This window comes from Rattus norvegicus, chromosome 14 (assembly GCF_021556685.1).
Source record: "Rattus norvegicus strain SHRSP/BbbUtx chromosome 14, alternate assembly SHRSP_T2T, whole genome shotgun sequence".
Lineage (NCBI taxonomy): Eukaryota > Metazoa > Chordata > Mammalia > Rodentia > Muridae > Rattus > Rattus norvegicus.
The window spans coordinates 48,706,007-48,723,338 of NC_141547.1; positions in this window are offsets into that span (position 1 = coordinate 48,706,007).

Sequence of the window (17,332 nt, forward strand, 5' to 3'; positions counted from 1 at the left end):
AATTCGGATAGTTCCCACTAGGCCGCAGTAGTAATAAGTGGACTGTTCGGGATATAGAAAAATTTTCACGAATGGAATCAAAATTTCTAGGCGAATTCAGTGAGTTCCCAATGGGACATGCTTGTATGAGTTTGCTTTTCAATATCGAGCAACATTTTAAGGAACGGAATCCAAGTATCATGGTGAATTGAGTAGATTCCCAATAGGATTCGCATGTAATAAGCTTGTTATTCAAGATAGAGCAACGTTTAAACGAACTGAAACACTGTTTCTTTGTGAATTCAGCTAGTTCCTAGTAGCCTGCTCTTGTAATCTGTGTACTTTTAAAGATTTATAAAAATTTGGTCAGCCGAATCTGAGTAACATGGTGAATTCGGTTAGTTCCCAATAGGCCGCAGTAGTAATAAGTGGACTGTTCGGGATATAGAAAAATTTTCACGATTGGAATCAGAATTTCTAGGCGAATTCAGTGAGTTCCCAATGGGACATGCTTGTATGAGTTTGCTTTTCAATATCGAGCAACATTTTAAGGAACGGAATCCAAGTATGATGGCGAATTGAGTAGGTTCCCAATAGGATTCGCATGTAATAAGCTTGTTATTCAAGATAGAGCAACGTTTTAACGAACTGAAACACTGTTTCTTTGTGAATTCAGTTAGTTCCTAGTAGCCTGCTCTTGTAATATGTGTACTTTTCAAGATTTATACAAATTTGGTCAGCCGAATCTGAGTAACATGGTGAATTCGGTTAGTTCCCAATAGGCCGCAGTAGTAATAAGTGGACTGTTCGGGATGTAGAAAAATTTTCACGAATGGAATCAAAATTTCTAGGCGAATTCAGTGAGTTCCCAATGGGACATGCTTGTATGAGTTTGCTTTTCAATATCGAGCAATATTTTAAGGAACGGAATCCAAGTATCATTGCGAATTGAGTAGGTTCCCAATAGGATTCGCATGTAATAAGCTTGTTATTCAAGATAGAGCAACGTTTTAACGAACTGAAACACTGTTTCTTTGTGAATTCAGTTAGTTCCTAGTAGCCTGCTCTTGTAATATGTGTACTTTTCAAGATTTATACAAATTTGGTGAGCCGAATCTCAGTAACATGGTGAATTCGGTTAATTCCCAATAGGCCGCAGTAGTAATAAGTGGACTGTTCGGGATGTAGAAAAATTTTCACGAATGGAATCAAAATTTCTAGGCGAATTCAGTGAGTTCCCAATGGGACATGCTTGTATGAGTTTGCTTTTCAATATCGAGCAACATTTTAAGGAACGGAATCTAAGTATCATGGTGAATTGAATAGGTTCCCAATAGGATTCGCATGTAATAAGCTTGTTATTCAAGATAGAGCAACGTTTTAACGAACTGAAACACTTTTTCTTTGTGAATTCAGTTAGTTCCTAGTAGCCTGCTCTTGTAATATGTGTACTTTTAAAGATTTATAAAAATTTGGTCAGCCGAATCTGAGTAACATGGTGAATTCGGTTAGTTCCCAATAGGCCGCAGTAGTAATAAGTGGACTGTTCGGGATATAGAAAAATTTTCACGAATGGAATCAAAATTTCTAGGCGAATTCAGTGAGTTCCCAATGGGACATGCTTGTATGAGTTTGCTTTTCAATATCGAGCAACATTTTAAGGAACGGAATCCAAGTATCATGGTGAATTGAGTAGATTCCCAATAGCATTCGCATGTAATAAGCTTGTTATTCAAGATAGAGCAACGTTTAAACGAACTGAAACACTGTTTCTTTGTGAATTCAGTTAGTTCCTAGTAACCTGCTCTTGTAATCTGTGTACTTTTAAAGATTTATAAAAATTTGGTCAGCCGAATCTGAGTAACATGGTGAATTCGGTTAGTTCCCAATAGGCCGCAGTAGTAATAAGTGGACTGTTCGGGATATAGAAAAATTTTCACGATTGGAATCAAAATTTCTAGGCGAATTCAGTGAGTTCCCAATGGGACATGCTTGTATGAGTTTGCTTTTCAATATCGAGCAACATTTTAAGGAACGGAATCCAAGTATCATGGCGAATTGAGTAGGTTCCCAATAGGATTCGCATGTAATAAGCTTGTTATTCAAGATAGAGCAACGTTTTAACGAACTGAAACACTGTTTCTTTGTGAATTCAGTTAGTTCCTAGTAGCCTGCTCTTGTAATATGTGTACTTTTCAAGATTTATAAAAATTTGGTCAGCCGAATCTGAGTAACATGGTGAATTCGGTTAGTTCCCAATAGGCCGCAGTAGTAATGAGTGGACTGTTCGGGATATAGAAAAATTTTCACGAATGGAATCAAAATTTCTAGGCGAATTCAGTGAGTTCCCAATGGGACATGCTTGTATGAGTTTGCTTTTCAATATCGAGCAATATTTTAAGGAACGGAATCCAAGTATCATTGCGAATTGAGTAGGTTCCCAATAGGATTCGCATGTAATAAGCTTGTTATTCAAGATAGAGCAACGTTTTAACGAACTGAAACACTGTTTCTTTGTGAATTCAGTTAGTTCCTAGTAGCCTGCTCTTGTAATATGTGTACTTTTCAAGATTTATACAAATTTGGTGAGCCGAATCTCAGTAACATGGTGAATTCGGTTAATTCCCAATAGGCCGCAGTAGTAATAAGTGGACTGTTCGGGATGTAGAAAAATTTTCACGAATGGAATCAAAATTTCTTGGCGAATTCAGTGAGTTCCCAATGGGACATGCTTGTATGAGTTTGCTTTTCAATATCGAGCAACATTTTAAGGAACGGAATCTAAGTATCATGGTGAATTGAATAGGTTCCCAATAGGATTCGCATGTAATAAGCTTGTTATTCAAGATAGAGCAACGTTTTAACGAACTGAAACACTTTTTCTTTGTGAATTCAGTTAGTTCCTAGTAGCCTGCTCTTGTAATATGTGTACTTTTAAAGATTTATAAAAATTTGGTCAGCCGAATCTGAGTAACATGGTGAATTCGGTTAGTTCCCAATAGGCCGCAGTAGTAATAAGTGGACTGTTCGGGATATAGAAAAATTTTCACGAATGGAATCAAAATTTCTAGGCGAATTCAGTGAGTTCCCAATGGGACATGCTTGTATGAGTTTGCTTTTCAATATCGAGCAACATTTTAAGGAACGGAATCCAAGTATCATGGTGAATTGAGTAGATTCCCAATAGCATTCGCATGTAATAAGCTTGTTATTCAAGATAGAGCAACGTTTAAACGAACTGAAACACTGTTTCTTTGTGAATTCAGTTAGTTCCTAGTAACCTGCTCTTGTAATCTGTGTACTTTTAAAGATTTATAAAAATTTGGTCAGCCGAATCTGAGTAACATGGTGAATTCGGTTAGTTCCCAATAGGCCGCAGTAGTAATAAGTGGACTGTTCGGGATATAGAAAAATTTTCACGATTGGAATCAAAATTTCTAGGCGAATTCAGTGAGTTCCCAATGGGACATGCTTGTATGAGTTTGCTTTTCAATATCGAGCAACATTTTAAGGAACGGAATCCAAGTATCATGGCGAATTGAGTAGGTTCCCAATAGGATTCGCATGTAATAAGCTTGTTATTCAAGATAGAGCAACGTTTTAACGAACTGAAACACTGTTTCTTTGTGAATTCAGTTAGTTCCTAGTAGCCTGCTCTTGTAATATGTGTACTTTTCAAGATTTATAAAAATTTGGTCAGCCGAATCTGAGTAACATGGTGAATTCGGTTAGTTCCCAATAGGCCGCAGTAGTAATGAGTGGACTGTTCGGGATATAGAAAAATTTTCACGAATGGAATCAAAATTTCTAGGCGAATTCAGTGAGTTCCCAATGGGACATGCTTGTATGAGTTTGCTTTTCAATATCGAGCAATATTTTAAGGAACGGAATCCAAGTATCATTGCGAATTGAGTAGGTTCCCAATAGGATTCGCATGTAATAAGCTTGTTATTCAAGATAGAGCAACGTTTTAACGAACTGAAACACTGTTTCTTTGTGAATTCAGTTAGTTCCTAGTAGCCTGCTCTTGTAATATGTGTACTTTTCAAGATTTATACAAATTTGGTGAGCCGAATCTGAGAAACGTGGTGAATTCGGTTAATTCCCAATAGGCCGCAGTAGTAATAAGTGGACTGTTCGGGATGTAGAAAAATTTTCACGAATGGAATCAAAATTTCTAGGCGAATTCAGTGAGTTCCCAATGGGACATGCTTGTATGAGTTTGCTTTTCATATCGAGCAACATTTTAAGGAACGGAATCCAAGTATCATGGTGAATTGAGTAGATTCCCAATAGGATTCGCATGTAATAAGCTTGTTATTCAAGATAGAGCAACGTTTTAACGAACTGAAACACTGTTTCTTTGTGAATTCAGTTAGTTCCTAGTAGCCTGCTCTTGTAATATGTGTACTTTTCAAGATTTATACAAATTTGGTGAGCCGAATCTGAGTAACATGGTGAATTCGGTTAATTCCCAATAGGCCGCAGTAGTAATAAGTGGACTGTTCGGGATATAGGAAAATTTTCACGAATGGAATCAAAATTTCTAGGCGAATTCAGTGAGTTCCCAATGGGACATGCTTGTATGAGTTTGCTTTTCAATATCGAGCAACATTTTAAGGAATGGAATCTAAGTATCATGGTGAATTGAATAGGTTCCCAATAGGATTCGCATGTAATAAGCTTGTTATTCAAGATAGAGCAACGTTTTAACGAACTGAAACACTGTTTCTTTGTGAATTCAGTTAGTTCCTAGTAGCCTGCTCTTGTAATATGTGTACTTTTAAAGATTTATAAAAATTTGGTCAGCCGAATCTGAGTAACATGGTGAATTCGGTTAGTTCCCAATAGGCCGCAGTAGTAATAAGTGGACTGTTCGGGATATAGAAAAATTTTCACGAATGGAATCAAAATTTCTAGGCGAATTCAGTGAGTTCCCAATGGGACATGCTTGTATGAGTTTGCTTTTCAATATCGAGCAACATTTTAAGGAACGGAATCCAAGTATCATGGTGAATTGAGTAGATTCCCAATAGGATTCGCATGTAATAAGCTTGTTATTCAAGATAGAGCAACGTTTAAACGAACTGAAACACTGTTTCTTTGTGAATTCAGTTAGTTCCTAGTACCGTGCTCTTGTAATCTGTGTACTTTTAAAGATTTATAAAAATTTGGTCAGCCGAATCTGAGTAACATGGTGAATTCGGTTAGTTCCCAATAGGCCGCAGTAGTAATAAGTGGACTGTTCGGGATATAGAAAAATTTTCACGAATGGAATCAAAATTTCTAGGCGAATTCAGTGAGTTCCCAATGGGACATGCTTGTATGAGTTTGCTTTTCAATATCGAGCAACATTTTAAGGAACGGAATCTAAGTATCATGGTGAATTGAATAGGTTCCCAATACGATTCGCATGTAATAAGCTTGTTATTCAAGATAGAGCAAAGTTTTAACGAACTGAAACACTGTTTCTTTGTGAATTCAGTTAGTTCCTAGTAGCCTGATCTTGTAATATGTGTACTTTTAAAGATTTATAAAAATTTGGTCAGCCGAATCTGAGTAACATGGTGAATTCGGTTAGTTCCCAATAGGCCGCAGTAGTAATAAGTGGACTGTTCGGGATATAGAAAAATTTTCACGAATGGAATCAAAATTTCTAGGCGAATTCAGTGAGTTCCCAATGGGACATGCTTGTATGAGTTTGCTTTTCAATATCGAGCAACATTTTAAGGAACGGAATCCAAGTATCATGGTGAATTGAGTAGATTCCCAATAGGATTCGCATGTAATAAGCTTGTTATTCAAGATAGAGCAACGTTTAAACGAACTGAAACACTGTTTCTTTGTGAATTCAGCTAGTTCCTAGTAGCCTGCTCTTGTAATCTGTGTACTTTTAAAGATTTATAAAAATTTGGTCAGCCGAATCTGAGTAACATGGTGAATTCGGTTAGTTCCCAATAGGCCGCAGTAGTAATAAGTGGACTGTTCGGGATATAGAAAAATTTTCACTATTGGAATCAGAATTTCTAGGCGAATTCAGTGAGTTCCCAATGGGACATGCTTGTATGAGTTTGCTTTTCAATATCGAGCAACATTTTAAGGAACGGAATCCAAGTATCATGGCGAATTGAGTAGGTTCCCAATAGGATTCGCATGTAATAAGCTTGTTATTCAAGATAGAGCAACGTTTTAACGAACTGAAACACTGTTTCTTTGTGAATTCAGTTAGTTCCTAGTAGCCTGCTCTTGTAATATGTGTACTTTTCAAGATTTATACAAATTTGGTCAGCCGAATCTGAGTAACATGGTGAATTCGGTTAGTTCCCAATAGGCCGCAGTAGTAATAAGTGGACTGTTCGGGATGTAGAAAAATTTTCACGAATGGAATCAAAATTTCTAGGCGAATTCAGTGAGTTCCCAATGGGACATGCTTGTATGAGTTTGCTTTTCAATATCGAGCAATATTTTAAGGAACGGAATCCAAGTATCATTGCGAATTGAGTAGGTTCCCAATAGGATTCGCATGTAATAAGCTTGTTATTCAAGATAGAGCAACGTTTTAACGAACTGAAACACTGTTTCTTTGTGAATTCAGTTAGTTCCTAGTAGCCTGCTCTTGTAATATGTGTACTTTTCAAGATTTATACAAATTTGGTGAGCCGAATCTGAGTAACATGGTGAATTCGGTTAATTCCCAATAGGCCGCAGTAGTAATAAGTGGACTGTTCGGGATATAGAAAAATTTTCACGATTGGAATCAAAATTTCTAGGCGAATTCAGTGAGTTCCCAATGGGACATGCTTGTATGAGTTTGCTTTTCAATATCGAGCAACATTTTAAGGAACGGAATCTAAGTATCATGGTGAATTGAATAGGTTCCCAATAGGATTCGCATGTAATAAGCTTGTTATTCAAGACAGAGCAACGTTTTAACATACTGAAACACTGTTTCTTTGTGAATTCAGTTAGTTCCTAGTAGCCTGCTCTTGTAATATGTGTACTTTTAAAGATTTATAAAAATTTGGTCAGCCGAATCTGAGTAACATGGTGAATTCGGTTAGTTCCCAATAGGCCGCAGTAGTAATAAGTGGACTGTTCGGGATATAGAAAAATTTTCACGAATGGAATCAAAATTTCTAGGCGAATTCAGTGAGTTCCCAATGGGACATGCTTGTATGAGTTTGCTTTTCAATATCGAGCAACATTTTAAGGAACGGAATCCAAGTATCACGGTGAATTGAGTAGATTCCCAATAGGATTCGCATGTAATAAGCTTGTTATTCAAGATAGAGCAACGTTTAAACGAACTGAAACACTGTTTCTTTGTGAATTCAGTTAGTTCCTAGTAGCCTGCTCTTGTAATATGTGTACTTTTCAAGATTTATAAAAATTTGGTCAGCCGAATCTGAGTAACATGGTGAATTCGGTTAGTTCCCAATAGGCCGCAGTATTAATAAGTGGACTGTTCGGGATATAGAAAAATTTTCACGATTGGAATCAAAATTTCTAGGCGAATTCAGTGAGATCCCAATGGGACATGCTTGTATGAGTTTGCTTTTCAATATCGAGCAACATTTTAAGGAACGGAATCCAAGTATCATGGCGAATTGAGTCGGTTCCCAATAGGATTCGCATGTAATAAGCTTGTTATTCAAGATAGAGCAACGTTTTAACGAACTGAAACACTGTTTCTTTGTGAATTCAGTTAGTTCCTAGTAGCCTGCTCTTGTAATATGTGTACTTTTCAAGATTTATAAAAATTTGGTCAGCCGAATCTTAGTAACATGGTGAATTCGGTTAGTTCCCAATAGGCCGCAGTAGTAATAAGTGGACTGTTCGGGATGTAGAAAAATTTTCACGAATGGAATCAAAATTTCTAGGCGAATTCAGTGAGTTCCCAATGGGACATGCTTGTATGAGTTTGCTTTTCAATATCGACCAACATTTTAAGGAACGGAATCAAAGTATCATGGCGAATTGAGTAGGTTCCCAATAGGATTCGCATGTAATAAGCTTGTTATTCAAGATAGAGCAACGTTTTAACGAACTGAAACACTGTTTCTTTGTGAATTCAGTTAGTTCCTAGTAGCCTGCTCTTGTAATATGTGTACTTTTCAAGATTTATACATATTTGGTGAGCCGAATCTCAGTAACATGGTGAATTCGGTTAATTCCCAATAGGCCGCAGTAGTAATAAGTGGACTGTTCGGGATGTAGAAAAATTTTCACGAATGGAATCAAAATTTCTAGGCGAATTCAGTGAGTTCCCAATGGGACATGCTTGTATGAGTTTGCTTTTCAATATCGAGCAACATTTTAAGGAACGGAATCTAAGTATCATGGTGAATTGAATAGGTTCCCAATAGGATTCGCATGTAATAAGCTTGTTATTCAAGATAGAGCAACGTTTTAACGAACTGAAACACTTTTTCTTTGTGAATTCAGTTAGTTCCTAGTAGCCTGCTCTTGTAATATGTGTACTTTTAAAGATTTATAAAAATTTGGTCAGCCGAATCTGAGTAACATGGTGAATTCGGTTAGTTCCCAATAGGCCGCAGTAGTAATAAGTGGACTGTTCGGGATATAGAAAAATTTTCACGAATGGAATCAAAATTTCTAGGCGAATTCAGTGAGTTCCCAATGGGACATGCTTGTATGAGTTTGCTTTTCAATATCGAGCAACATTTTAAGGAACGGAATCCAAGTATCATGGTGAATTGAGTAGATTCCCAATAGCATTCGCATGTAATAAGCTTGTTATTCAAGATAGAGCAACGTTTAAACGAACTGAAACACTGTTTCTTTGTGAATTCAGTTAGTTCCTAGTAGCCTGCTCTTGTAATCTGTGTACTTTTAAAGATTTATAAAAATTTGGTCAGCCGAATCTGAGTAACATGGTGAATTCGGTTAGTTCCCAATAGGCCGCAGTAGTAATAAGTGGACTGTTCGGGATTTAGAAAAATTTTCACGAATGGAATCAAAATTTCTAGGCGAATTCAGTGAGTTCCCAATGGGACATGCTTGTATGAGTTTGCTTTTCAATATCGACCAACATTTTAAGGAACGGAATCAAAGTATCATGGCGAATTGAGTAGGTTCCCAATAGGATTCGCATGTAATAAGCTTGTTATTCAAGATAGAGCAACGTTTTAACGAACTGAAACACTGTTTCTTTGTGAATTCAGTTAGTTCCTAGTAGCCTGCTCTTGTAATATGTGTACTTTTCAAGATTTATACATATTTGGTGAGCCGAATCTCAGTAACATGGTGAATTCGGTTAATTCCCAATAGGCCGCAGTAGTAATAAGTGGACTGTTCGGGATGTAGAAAAATTTTCACGAATGGAATCAAAATTTCTAGGCGAATTCAGTGAGTTCCCAATGGGACATGCTTGTATGAGTTTGCTTTTCAATATCGAGCAACATTTTAAGGAACGGAATCTAAGTATCATGGTGAATTGAATAGGTTCCCAATAGGATTCGCATGTAATAAGCTTGTTATTCAAGATAGAGCAACGTTTTAACGAACTGAAACACTTTTTCTTTGTGAATTCAGTTAGTTCCTAGTAGCCTGCTCTTGTAATATGTGTACTTTTAAAGATTTATAAAAATTTGGTCAGCCGAATCTGAGTAACATGGTGAATTCGGTTAGTTCCCAATAGGCCGCAGTAGTAATAAGTGGACTGTTCGGGATATAGAAAAATTTTCACGAATGGAATCAAAATTTCTAGGCGAATTCAGTGAGTTCCCAATGGGACATGCTTGTATGAGTTTGCTTTTCAATATCGAGCAACATTTTAAGGAACGGAATCCAAGTATCATGGTGAATTGAGTAGATTCCCAATAGCATTCGCATGTAATAAGCTTGTTATTCAAGATAGAGCAACGTTTAAACGAACTGAAACACTGTTTCTTTGTGAATTCAGTTAGTTCCTAGTAGCCTGCTCTTGTAATCTGTGTACTTTTAAAGATTTATAAAAATTTGGTCAGCCGAATCTGAGTAACATGGTGAATTCGGTTAGTTCCCAATAGGCCGCAGTAGTAATAAGTGGACTGTTCGGGATTTAGAAAAATTTTCACGAATGGAATCAAAATTTCTAGGCGAATTCAGTGAGTTCCCAATGGGACATGCTTGTATGAGTTTGCTTTTCAATATCGACCAACATTTTAAGGAACGGAATCAAAGTATCATGGCGAATTGAGTAGGTTCCCAATAGGATTCGCATGTAATAAGCTTGTTATTCAAGATAGAGCAACGTTTTAACGAACTGAAACACTGTTTCTTTGTGAATTCAGTTAGTTCCTAGTAGCCTGCTCTTGTAATATGTGTACTTTTCAAGATTTATACATATTTGGTGAGCCGAATCTCAGTAACATGGTGAATTCGGTTAATTCCCAATAGGCCGCAGTAGTAATAAGTGGACTGTTCGGGATGTAGAAAAATTTTCACGAATGGAATCAAAATTTCTAGGCGAATTCAGTGAGTTCCCAATGGGACATGCTTGTATGAGTTTGCTTTTCAATATCGAGCAACATTTTAAGGAACGGAATCTAAGTATCATGGTGAATTGAATAGGTTCCCAATAGGATTCGCATGTAATAAGCTTGTTATTCAAGATAGAGCAACGTTTTAACGAACTGAAACACTTTTTCTTTGTGAATTCAGTTAGTTCCTAGTAGCCTGCTCTTGTAATATGTGTACTTTTAAAGATTTATAAAAATTTGGTCAGCCGAATCTGAGTAACATGGTGAATTCGGTTAGTTCCCAATAGGCCGCAGTAGTAATAAGTGGACTGTTCGGGATATAGAAAAATTTTCACGAATGGAATCAAAATTTCTAGGCGAATTCAGTGAGTTCCCAATGGGACATGCTTGTATGAGTTTGCTTTTCAATATCGAGCAACATTTTAAGGAACGGAATCCAAGTATCATGGTGAATTGAGTAGATTCCCAATAGCATTCGCATGTAATAAGCTTGTTATTCAAGATAGAGCAACGTTTAAACGAACTGAAACACTGTTTCTTTGTGAATTCAGTTAGTTCCTAGTAGCCTGCTCTTGTAATATGTGTACTTTTCAAGATTTATAAAAATTTGGTCAGCCGAATCTGAGTAACATGGTGAATTCGGTTAGTTCCCAATAGGCCGCAGTAGTAATAAGTGGACTGTTCGGGATATAGAAAAATTTTCACGATTGGAATCAAAATTTCTAGGCGAATTCAGTGAGTTCCCAATGGGACATGCTTGTATGAGTTTGCTTTTCAATATCGAGCAACATTTTAAGGAACGGAATCCAAGTATCATGGCGAATTGAGTAGGTTCCCAATAGGATTCGCATGTAATAAGCTTGTTATTCAAGATAGAGCAACGTTTTAACGAACTGAAACACTGTTTCTTTGTGAATTCAGTTAGTTCCTAGTAGCCTGCTCTTGTAATATGTGTACTTTTCAAGATTTATAAAAATTTGGTCAGCCGAATCTGAGTAACATGGTGAATTCGGTTAGTTCCCAATAGGCCGCAGTAGTAATGAGTGGACTGTTCGGGATATAGAAAAATTTTCACGAATGGAATCAAAATTTCTAGGCGAATTCAGTGAGTTCCCAATGGGACATGCTTGTATGAGTTTGCTTTTCAATATCGAGCAACATTTTAAGGAATGGAATCTAAGTATCATGGTGAATTGAATAGGTTCCCAATAGGATTCGCATGTAATAAGCTTGTTATTCAAGATAGAGCAACGTTTTAACGAACTGAAACACTGTTTCTTTGTGAATTCAGTTAGTTCCTAGTAGCCTGCTATTGTAATATGTGTACTTTTAAAGATTTATAAAAATTTGGTCAGCCGAATCTGAGTAACATGGTGAATTCGGTTAGTTCCCAATAGGCCGCAGTAGTAATAAGTGGACTGTTCGGGATATAGAAAAATTTTCACGAATGGAATCAAAATTTCTAGGCGAATTCAGTGAGTTCCCAATGGGACATGCTTGTATGAGTTTGCTTTTCAATATCGAGCAACATTTTAAGGAACGGAATCCAAGTATCATGGTGAATTGAGTAGATTCCCAATAGGATTCGCATGTAATAAGCTTGTTATTCAAGATAGAGCAACGTTTAAACGAACTGAAACACTGTTTCTTTGTGAATTCAGTTAGTTCCTAGTAGCCTGCTCTTGTAATCTGTGTACTTTTAAAGATTTATAAAAATTTGGTCAGCCGAATCTGAGTAACATGGTGAATTCGGTTAGTTCCCAATAGGCCGCAGTAGTAATAAGTGGACTGTTCGGGATATAGAAAAATTTTCACGAATGGAATCAAAATTTCTAGGCGAATTCAGTGAGTTCCCAATGGGACATGCTTGTATGAGTTTGCTTTTCAATATCGAGCAACATTTTGAGGAACGGAATCTAAGTATCATGGTGAATTGAATAGGTTCCCAATAGGATTCGCATGTAATAAGCTTGTTATTCAAGATAGAGCAACGTTTTAACGAACTGAAACACTGTTTCTTTGTGAATTCAGTTAGTTCCTAGTAGCCTGCTCTTGTAATATGTGTACTTTTAAAGATTTATAAAAATTTGGTCAGCCGAATCTGAGTAACATGGTGAATTCGGTTAGTTCCCAATAGGCCGCAGTAGTAATAAGTGGACTGTTCGGGATATAGAAAAATTTTCACGAATGGAATCAAAATTTCTAGGCGAATTCAGTGAGTTCCCAATGGGACATGCTTGTATGAGTTTGCTTTTCAATATCGAGCAACATTTTAAGGAACGGAATCCAAGAATCATGGTGAATTGAGTAGATTCCCAATAGGATTCGCATGTAATAAGCTTGTTATTCAAGATAGAGCAACGTTTTAACGAACTGAAACACTGTTTCTTTGTGAATTCAGTTAGTTCCTAGTAGCCTGCTCTTGTAATATGTGTACTTTTAAAGATTTATAAAAATTTGGTGAGCCGAATCTGAGTAACATGGTGAATTCGGTTAATTCCCAATAGGCCGCAGTAGTAATAAGTGGACTGTTCGGGATATAGAAAAATTTTCACGAATGGAATCAAAATTTCTAGGCGAATTCAGTGAGTTCCCAATGGGACATGCTTGTATGAGTTTGCTTTTCAATATCGAGCAACATTTTAAGGAACGGAATCTAAGTATCATGGTGAATTGAATAGGTTCCCAATAGGATTCGCATGTAATAAGCTTGTTATTCAAGATAGAGCAACGTTTTAACGAACTGAAACACTGTATCTTCGTGAATTCAGTTAGTTCCTAGTAGCCTGCTCTTATAATATGTGTACTTTTAAAGATTTATAAAAATTTGGTCAGCCGAATCTGAGTAACATGGTGAATTCGGTTAGTTCCCAATAGGCCGCAGTAGTAATAAGTGGACTGTTCGGGATATAGAAAAATTTTCACGAATGGAATCAAAATTTCTAGGCGAATTCAGTGAGTTCCCAATGGGACATGCTTGTATGAGTTTGCTTTTCAATATCGAGCAACATTTTAAGGAACGGAATCCAAGTATCATGGTGAATTGAGTAGATTCCCAATAGGATTCGCATGTAATAAGCTTGTTATTCAAGATAGAGCAACGTTTAAACGAACTGAAACACTGTTTCTTTGTGAATTCAGTTTGTTCCTAGTAGCCTGCTCTTGTAATCTGTGTACTTTTAAAGATTTATAAAAATTTGGTCAGCCGAATCTGAGTAACATGGTGAATTCGGTTAGTTCCCAATAGGCCGCAGTAGTAATAAGTGGACTGTTCGGGATATAGAAAAATTTTCACGAATGGAATCAAAATTTCTAGGCGAATTCAGTGAGTTCCCAATGGGACATGCTTGTATGAGTTTGCTTTTCAATATCGAGCAACATTTTAAGGAACGGAATCCAAGTATCATGGCGAATTGAGTAGGTTCCCAATAGGATTCGCATGTAATAAGCTTGTTATTCAAGATAGAGCAACGTTTTAACGAACTGAAACACTGTTTCTTTGTGAATTCAGTTAGTTCCTAGTAGCCTGCTATTGTAATATGTGTACTTTTAAAGATTTATAAAAATTTGGTCAGCCGAATCTGAGTAACATGTTGAATTCGGTTAGTTCCCAATAGGCCGCAGTAGTAATAGGTGGACTGTTCAGGATATAGAAAAATTTTCACGAATGGAATCAAAATTTCTAGGCGAATTCAGTGAGTTCCCAATGGGACATGCTTGTATGAGTTTGCTTTTCAATATCGAGCAACATTTTAAGGAACGGAATCCAAGTATCATTGTGAATTGAGTAGATTCCCAATAGGATTCGCATGTAATAAGCTTGTTATTCAAGATAGAGCAACGTTTAAACGAACTGAAACACTGTTTCTTTGTGAATTCAGTTAGTTCCTAGTAGCCTGCTCTTGTAATCTGTGTACTTTTAAAGATTTATAAAAATTTGGTCAGCCGAATCTGAGTAACATGGTGAATTCGGTTAGTTCCCAATAGGCCGCAGTAGTAATAAGTGGACTGTTCGGGATATAGAAAAATTTTCACGATTGGAATCAAAATTTCTAGGCGAATTCAGTGAGTTCCCAATGGGACATGCTTGTATGATTTTGCTTTTCAATATCGAGCAACATTTTAAGGAACGGAATCCAAGTATCATGGCGAATTGAGTAGGTTCCCAATAGGATTCGCATGTAATAAGCTTGTTATTCAAGATAGAGCAACGTTTTAACGAACTGAAACACTGTTTCTTTGTGAATTCAGTTAGTTCCTAGTAGCCTGCTCTTGTAATATGTGTACTTTTCAAGATTTATACAAATTTGGTGAGCCGAATCTGAGTAACATGGTGAATTCGGTTAATTCCCAATAGGCCGCAGTAGTAATAAGTGGACTGTTCGGGATATAGAAAAATTTTCACGAATGGAATCAAAATTTCTAGGCGAATTCAGTGAGTTCCCAATGGGACATGCTTGTATGAGTTTGCTTTTCAATATCGAGCAACATTTTAAGGAACGGAATCTAAGTATCATGGTGAATTGAATAGGTTCCCAATAGGATTCGCATGTAATAAGCTTGTTATTCAAGATAGAGCAACGTTTTAACGAACTGAAACACTGTTTCTTTGTGAATTCAGTTAGTTCCTAGTAGCCTGCTCTTGTAATCTGTGTACTTTTAAAGATTTATAAAAATTTGGTCAGCCGAATCTGAGTAACATGGTGATTTCGGTTAGTTCCCAATAGGCCGCAGTAGTAATAAGTGGACTGTTCGGGATATAGAAAAATTTTCACGATTGGAATCAAAATATCTAGGCGAATTCAGTGAGTTCCCAATGGGACATGCTTGTATGAGTTTGCTTTTCACTATCGAGCAACATTTTAAGGAACGGAATCCAAGTATCATGGCGAATTGAGTAGGTTCCCAATAGGATTCGCATGTAATAAGCTTGTTATTCAAGATAGAGCAACGTTTTAACGAACTGAAACACTGTTTCTTTGTGAATTCAGTTAGTTCCTAGTAGCCTGCTCTTGTAATATGTGTACTTTTCAAGATTTATAAATATTTGGTCAGCCGAATCTGAGTAACATGGTGAATTCGGTTAGTTCCCAATAGGCCGCAGTAGTAATAAGTGGACTGTTCGGGATATAGAAAAATTTTCACGAATGGAATCAAAATTTCTAGGCGAATTCAGTGAGTTCCCAATGGGACATGCTTGTATGAGTTTGCTTTTCAATATCGAGCAATATTTTAAGGAACGGAATCCAAGTATCATTGCGAATTGAGTAGGTTCCCAATAGGATTCGCATGTAATAAGCTGGTTATTCAAGATAGAGCAACGTTTTAACGAACTGAAACACTGTTTCTTTGTGAATTCAGTTAGTTCCTAGTAGGCTGCTCTTGTAATATATGTACTTTTCAAGATTTATACAAATTTGGTGAGCCGAATCTGAGAAACATGGTGAATTCGGTTAATTCCCAATAGGCCGCAGTAGTAATAAGTGGACTGTTCGGGATGTAGAAAAGTTTTCACGAATGGAATCAAAATTTCTAGGCGAATTCAGTGAGTTCCCAATGGGACATGCTTGTATGAGTTTGCTTTTCATATCGAGCAACATTTTAAGGAACGGAATCCAAGTATCATGGTGAATTGAGTAGATCCCAATAGGATTCGCATGTAATAAGCTTGTTATTCAAGATAGAGCAACGTTTTAACGAACTGAAACACTGTTTCTTTGTGAATTCAGTTAGTTCCTAGTAGCCTGCTCTTGTAATATGTGTACTTTTCAAGATTTATACAAATTTGGTCAGCCGAATCTGAGTAACATGGTGAATTCGGTTAATTCCCAATAGGCCGCAGTAGTAATAAGTGGACTGTTCGGGATATAGAAAAATTTTCACGAATGGAATCAAAATTTCTAGGCGAATTCAGTGAGTTCCCAATGGGACATGCTTGTATGAGTTTGTTTTTCAATATCGAGCAACATTTTAAGGAACGGAATCTAAGTATCATGGTGAATTGAATAGGTTCCCAATAGGATTCGCATGTAATAAGCTTGTTATTCAAGATAGAGCAACGTTTTAACGAACTGAAACACTGTTTCTTTGTGAATTCAGTTAGTTCCTAGTAGCCTGCTCTTGTAATCTGTGTACTTTTAAAGATTTATAAAAATTTGGTCAGCCGAATCTGAGTAACATGGTGAATTCGGTTAGTTCCCAATAGGCCGCAGTAGTAATAAGTGGACTGTTCGGGATATAGAAAAATTTTCACGAATGGAATCAAAATTTCTAGGCGAATTCAGTGAGTTCCCAATGGGACATGCTTGTATGAGTTTGCTTTTCAATATCGAGCAACATTTTAAGGAACGGAATCCAAGTATCATGATGAATTGAGTAGATTCCCAATAGGATTCGCATGTAATAAGCTTGTTATTCAAGATAGAGCAACGTTTAAACGAACTGAAACACTGTTTCTTTGTGAATTCAGTTAGTTCCTAGTAGCCTGCTCTTGTAATATGTGTACTTTTAAAGATTTATAAAAATTTGGTCAGCCGAATCTGAGTAACATGGTGAATTCGGTTAGTTCCCAATAGGCCGCAGTAGTAATAAGTGGACTGTTCGGGATATAGAAAAATTTTCACGAATGGAATCAAAATTTCTAGGCGAATTCAGTCAGTTCCCAATGGGACATGCTTGTATGAGTTTGCTTTTCAATATCGAGCAACATTTTAAGGAACGGAATCTAAGTATCATGGTGAATTGAATAGGTTCCCAATAGGATTCGCATGCAATAAGCTTGTTATTCAAGATAGAGCAACGTTTTAACGAACTGAAACACTGTTTCTTTGTGAATTCAGTTAGTTCCTAGTAGCCTGCTCTTGTAATAT